Below are 6,370 nucleotides of genomic sequence, written 5' to 3'. Positions count from 1 at the left end.
GCCGTATTTAAATTACACATAAGATTACTGAATTAAAAGCTCTTGTTCTTATATGATCTACATTCAGAAGAAATGTTGGCGAAGAAATCAGCTGTAGGCCTACACAACTGTTTCTTTTGTCAGTTCTGCATACAATTGCGGTGCGCTTGTGAACATGGAGAAACAAGGGGGTCTAGACCAAAAAAAACGAATATTTAAAATAAAATTAAAGCTCATCATTTCATACAATTTCCAATCTGTATAACTTCAAAAAGCAAGAGGAAAAAATGTTATACAACATTAGTAGAGATGTCAAGTTTGCAACCCTCTTGCCTTGAACATTTTGAGAGGGTCAGTCTTGTTGGCCAAATAGATGGTGAAATAATGTATTCTCACTCATTTTACACGGCAGCAAAGTCAAATATATCAAGGGTTAGTTAGCTCAGACAGAGCCATAGATAGCTAGGCCTATTTAAGATGATTGATCCTGTTCCTGTTGCCATGGTTATACAAGGTCCCCCCCTTCCCAATTTGCTATGAGGACATCTCCATGCTCCAATTGTTCTTATGGTTACAATAATTGCACACCATGTATGGGTTAGTGTAAAAGTAAAGATAGTATATTCCAACTCAACCAACAACCAGGCACAAACAAATTGTGATAATTTATTTTTTCATTAGCTTACTTAATTTCCAGAATTCACAACTCTAGTGTTTTACATAGAGTCACATCCTGACCAAATTGGCATCCTAAAAAATAAGAACAACAAAATAACAACAGTGACATGTGTTGTTTTACAGAGTCAGACTTTTTTATTTATTTTTTTACTTAACCTTTATTTAACTAGGCAAGTCAGTTAAGAATAAATTCTTATTTACAATGACAGCGTACCCCGGCCAAATCCAGTTGTTGCTCGGCCAATTGTGCACCACACTATGGGACTCCCAATCACAGCTGGATGTGATAAAGTATGGATTTGAACCATATTGACAGATTGTTCACCTTGTCAGCTCAGGTATTCAAACCAGCAACCTTTCGGTTACTAGTCCTACGCTCTAACCACTAGGCTACCTGCCACCTGCTATCTGAGAATCATATTTGCAAATGCACACAACCTTCCATTCTGCAGCTTAGAATTGGTCTGGCTGTGACATATATTGAGAGAACAGCACATTGATTTTCCTTCCTTCCCTCCCCCCCCCTCTCTCTCTCACTCGGTGGACAGACGTTTCTCTGAATGGCTCTCATTTGCAATCGATCAGCACACAGATAGCTCATCCCCATCGACCCCCAGACAGACAGGCAGACAGGCAGACAGACAGAAGAATAGAGGGGCCATGGCGTCGAGGTGAGGCACAATCTCCTTTAAAAACACACAACAGCAACCAGCACATGCTCCCCTGCAAACTCACACCCTGACACTTTTGACCAAAAGTATTTTCTTTTCAACACACTTTTTGAGATGAAGAGTGTCATTTCAAAGATACCAATCTCCTACACTGTGACATGATAAGACCTGATGAAACTGATATTGAGCCCCTCTCATTTTTAAGCACATGAAGTAGTTAACCTACTGGTAATGAAATGGTCAGCAACCCAGTCATGATTTGGAGGGAATTAGAGATATTGAGGGTGTTAGTAGCCTGTTATTACCATATATCTGCAACCCACCATAGCTGTGGGTCTGTGTGGTTGTGGATGTGGGTGGAGGAGGGTGGAGGGCTGACCATAGTGGTGGCTCTGTGTGTAGCGCTCTCTTTTGATGACTTCTGTAACCGGAATAGCCTTGGTTTCATGCATGTTAACATTAGAAGCCTCCTCCCTAAGTTTGTTTTATTCAAAGCTTAAGCACACTCTGCCAACCCGGATGTTCTAGCTGTGTCTGAATCCTGGCTTAGGAAGACCACCAAAAATTCTGAAATCTTCATCCCTAACTACAACATGTTCAGACAAGATAGAACGGTCAAAGGGGGCGGTGTTGCAATCTACTGCAGAGATAACCTGCAGAGTTCTGTCCTACTATCCAGGCCTGTACCCAAACAATTTGAACTTCTACTTTTAAAAATCCACCTCTCTAAAATCCACCTCTCTAAGTCTCTCACCGTTGCCACCTGCTATAGACCACCCTCTGCCTCCAGCTGTGCTCTGGACACCATATGTGAACTGATTGCCCCTCATCTATCTTCAGAGCTCGTGCTGCTAGGCGACCTAAACTGGAACATGCTTAACACCCCAGCCATCCTACGATCTAAGCTTGATGCCCTCAATCTCATACAAATGATCAATGAACCTACCAGGTACCACCCAAAGCCGTAAACACGGTAACCCTCATAGATATCATCCTAACCAACTTGCCCTCTAAATACACCTCTGCTGTTTTCAACCAAGATCTCAGCGGTCACTGCCTCATTGCCTGCATCCGTAATGGGTCAGCGGTCAAACGACCTCCTCTCATCACTGTCAAACGCTCCCCTAAACACTTCAGCGAGCAGGCCTTTCTAATCGACCTGGCAGGGGTATCCTGGAAGGATATTGATCTCATCCCATCAGTAGAGGATGCGTGTTTTTTTTTAAATGCCTTCCTCACCATCTTAAATAACCATGCCCCATTCAAGAAATGTAGAACCTTAACCAACACAAAAACATCCTATGGTGTTCTGCATTAGCATCGAACAGCCCCTGTGAAATTCAACTTTTCAGGGAAGCTAGAAACCAATATACACAGGCAGTTAGAAAAGCCAAGGCTAGCTTTTTCAAACAGAAATTTGCTTCCTGCAACACAAACTCAAAAAAGTTTTGGGAAACTGTAAAGTCCATGGAGAATAAGAACACCTCCTCCCAGCTGCCCACTGCACTGAGGATAGAAAACACTGTCACCACCGATAAATCCACTATAATTGAGAATTTCAATGAGCATTTTTCTACGGCTGGCCATGCTTTCCACCTGGCTACCCCTACCCCGGTCAACAGCACTGCACCCCCACAGCAACTCGCCCAAGCCTTCCCCATTTCTCCTTCTCCCAAATCCAGTCAGCTGATGTTCTGAAAGAGCTGCAACATCTGGACCCCTTCAAATCAGCCGGGCTAGACAATCTGGACCCTTTCTTTCTAAAATGATCTGCCAAAATTGTTACCATCCCTATTACTAGCCTGTTCAACCTCTCTTTTGTGTCGTCTGAGATTCCCAAAGATTGGAAAGCAGCTGCGGTCATCCCCCTGTTCAAAGGGGGAGACACTCTAGACCCAAACTGCTACAGACCTATATCTATCCTACCCTGCCTTTCTAAGGTCTTCGAAAGCCAAGTCAACAAAGAGATTACCGACCATTTCGAATCCCACTGTACCTTCTCCACTATGCAATCTGGTTTCAGAGCTGGTCATGGGTGCACCTAAGCCATACCCAAGGTCCTAAACGATATCTTAACCGCCATTGATAAGAAAAAATACTGTGCAGCCGTATTCATTGATCTGGCCAAGGCTTTCGACTCTGTCAATCACCACATTCTCATCGGCAGACTAGCCTTGGTTTCTCAAATGATTCCCTCGCCTGGTTCACCAACTACTTCTCTGATAGAGTTCAGTCAAATCGGAGGGCCTGTTGTCCGGGCCTCTGGCAGTCTCTATGGGGGTGCCACAGGGTTCAATTCTTGGACCGACTCTCTTCTCTGTATACATCAATGATGTCGTTCTTGCTGCTGGTGAGTCTCTGATCCACCTCTACGCAGACGACACCATTCTGCTATACTTCTGGCCCTTCTTTGGACACTGTGTTAACAACCCTCCAGGCGAGCTTCAATGCCATACAACTCTCTTTCCGTGGCCTCCAATTGCTCTTAAATACAAGTAAAACTAAATGCATGCTCTTCAACCAATCGCTGCCTGCATCTGCCCGCCTGTCCAACATCACTACTCTGGACGGTTCTGACTTAGAATATGAGGACAACTACAAATACCTAGGTGTCTCGTTAGACTGTAAACTCTCCTTCCAGACTCACATCAAACATCTCCAATCCAAAGTTAAATCTAGAATTGGCTTCCTATTTCACAACAAAGCATCCTTCACTCATGCTGCCAAACATACCCTTGTAAAACTGACCATCCTACCGATCCTCGACTTCAGCGATGTCATTTACAAAATACCCTCCAATACCCTACTCAATAAATTGGATGCAGTCTATCACAGTGCCATCCGTTATGTCACCAAAGCCCCATATACTACCCACCACTGCGACCTGTACGCTCTCGTTGGCTGGCCCTCGCTTCATACTCGTCGCCAAACCCACTGGCTCCAGGTCATCTACAAGACCCTGCTAGGTAAAGTCCCCCTTATCTCAGCTCGCTGGTCACCATGGCAGCACCCACCTGTAGCACACGCACCAGCAGGTGCTGGTCTCTGGTCACCCCCAAAATCAATTCTTCCTTTGGCCGCCTCTCCTTCCAGTTCTCTGCTGCCAATGACTGGAACGAACTACAAAAATATCTGAAACTGGAAACACTTACAGTGGGGCAAAAAGTATTTAGTCAGCCACCAATTGTGAAAGTTCTCCCACTTAAAAAGATGAGAGAGGCCTGTAATTTTCATCATATGTACACTTCAACTATGACAGACATAATGAGAAATAAAATCCAGAAAATCACATTTGTAGGATTTTTAATGATTTTATATGCAAATGATGGTGGAAAATAAGTATTTGGTCATTAACAAAAGTTTATCTCAATACTTTGTTATATACCCTTTGTTGGTATTGACAGAGGTCAAACGTTTTCTGTAAGTCTTCACAAGGTTTTCACACACTGTTGCTGGTATTTGGCCCATTCCTCCATGCCGATCTCCTCTAGAGCAGTGATGTTTTGGAGCTGTTGCTGGGCAACACGGACTTTCAACTCCCTCCAAAGATTTTCTGTGGGGTTGAGATCTGGAGAAATGGCTATGCTACTCCAGGACCTTGAAATGCTTCTTACGAAGCCACTCCTTCGTTGCCCGGGTGGTGTTTTTGGGATCATTGTCATGCTGAAAGACCCAGCCACGTTTCATCTTCAATGCCCTTGCTGATGGAAGGAGGTTTTCACTCAAAATCTCACGATTCATGGCCCCATTCATTCTTTCCTTTACACGGATCAGTCGTCCTGGTCCCTTTGCAGAAAAACAGCCCCAAAGCATGATGTTTCCACCCCCATGCTTCACAGTAGGTATGGTGTTCTTTGGATGCAACTCAGCATTCTTTGCCCTCCAAACACGACGAGTTGAGTTTTTACCAAAAAGTTCTATTTTGGTTTCATCTGACCATATGACATTCTCCCAATCTTCTTCTGGATCATCCAAATGCTCTCTAGCAAACTTCAGACGTGCCTGGACATGTACTGGCTTAAGCAGGGGAACACGTCTGGCACTGCAGGATTTGAGTCCCTGGCGGCGTAGTGTGTTACTGATGGTAGGCTTTGTTACTTTGGTCCCAGCTCTCTGCAGGTCATTCACTAGGTCCCCCGTGTGGTTCTGGGATTTTTGCTCACCGTTCTTGTGATCATTTTGACCCCACGGGGTGAGATCTTGCGTGGAGCCCCAGATCGAGGGAGATTATCAGTGGTCTTGTATGTCTTCCATTTCCTAATAATTGCTCCCACAGTTGATTTCTTCAAACCAAGCTGCTTACCTATTGCAGATTCAGTCTTCACAGCCTGGTGCAGGTCTACAATTTTGTTTCTGGTGTCCTTTTTCAGCTCTTTGGTCTTGGCCATAGTTGAGTTTGGAGTGTGACTGTTTGAGGTTGTGGACAGGTGTCTTTTATACTGATAACAAGTTCAAACAGGTGCCATTAATACAGGTAACGAGTGACAGAGGAGCCTCTTAAAGAAGAAGTTACAGGTCTGTGAGAGCCAGAAATCTTGCTTGTTTGTAGGTGACCAAATACTTATGTTCCACCATAATTTGCAAATAAATTCATTAAAAATCCTACAATGTGATTTTCTGGATTTTTTTCTCATTTTGTCTGTCATAGGTGAAGTGTACCTATGATGAAAATTACAGGCCTCTCTCATCTTTTTAAGTGGGAGAACTTGCACAATTGGTGGCTGACTAAATACTTTTTTGCCCCACTGTATCTCCCTCACTAGCTTTAAGCATCAGCTGTCAGAGCAGCTCACATATTACTGCACCTGTACATAGCCCATCTATAATTTAGCCCAAACAACTACCTCTCCCCCTACTGTATTTATTTATTTTGCTCCTTTGCACCCCATTATTTCTATCTCTACCGTGCACATTCTTCCACTGCAAAGCTACCATTCCAGTGTTTTACTCGCTATATTGTATTTACTACGCCAACATGGCCTTTTTTTTGTTGCCTTTACCTCTCTTATCTCACCTCATTTGCTCACATTGTATATAGACTT

Source organism: Oncorhynchus tshawytscha, linkage group LG14, assembly GCF_018296145.1.
Source record: "Oncorhynchus tshawytscha isolate Ot180627B linkage group LG14, Otsh_v2.0, whole genome shotgun sequence".
In the NCBI taxonomy this organism is placed as follows: domain Eukaryota; kingdom Metazoa; phylum Chordata; class Actinopteri; order Salmoniformes; family Salmonidae; genus Oncorhynchus; species Oncorhynchus tshawytscha.
Note: the sequence above shows the minus strand (reverse complement) of the source record.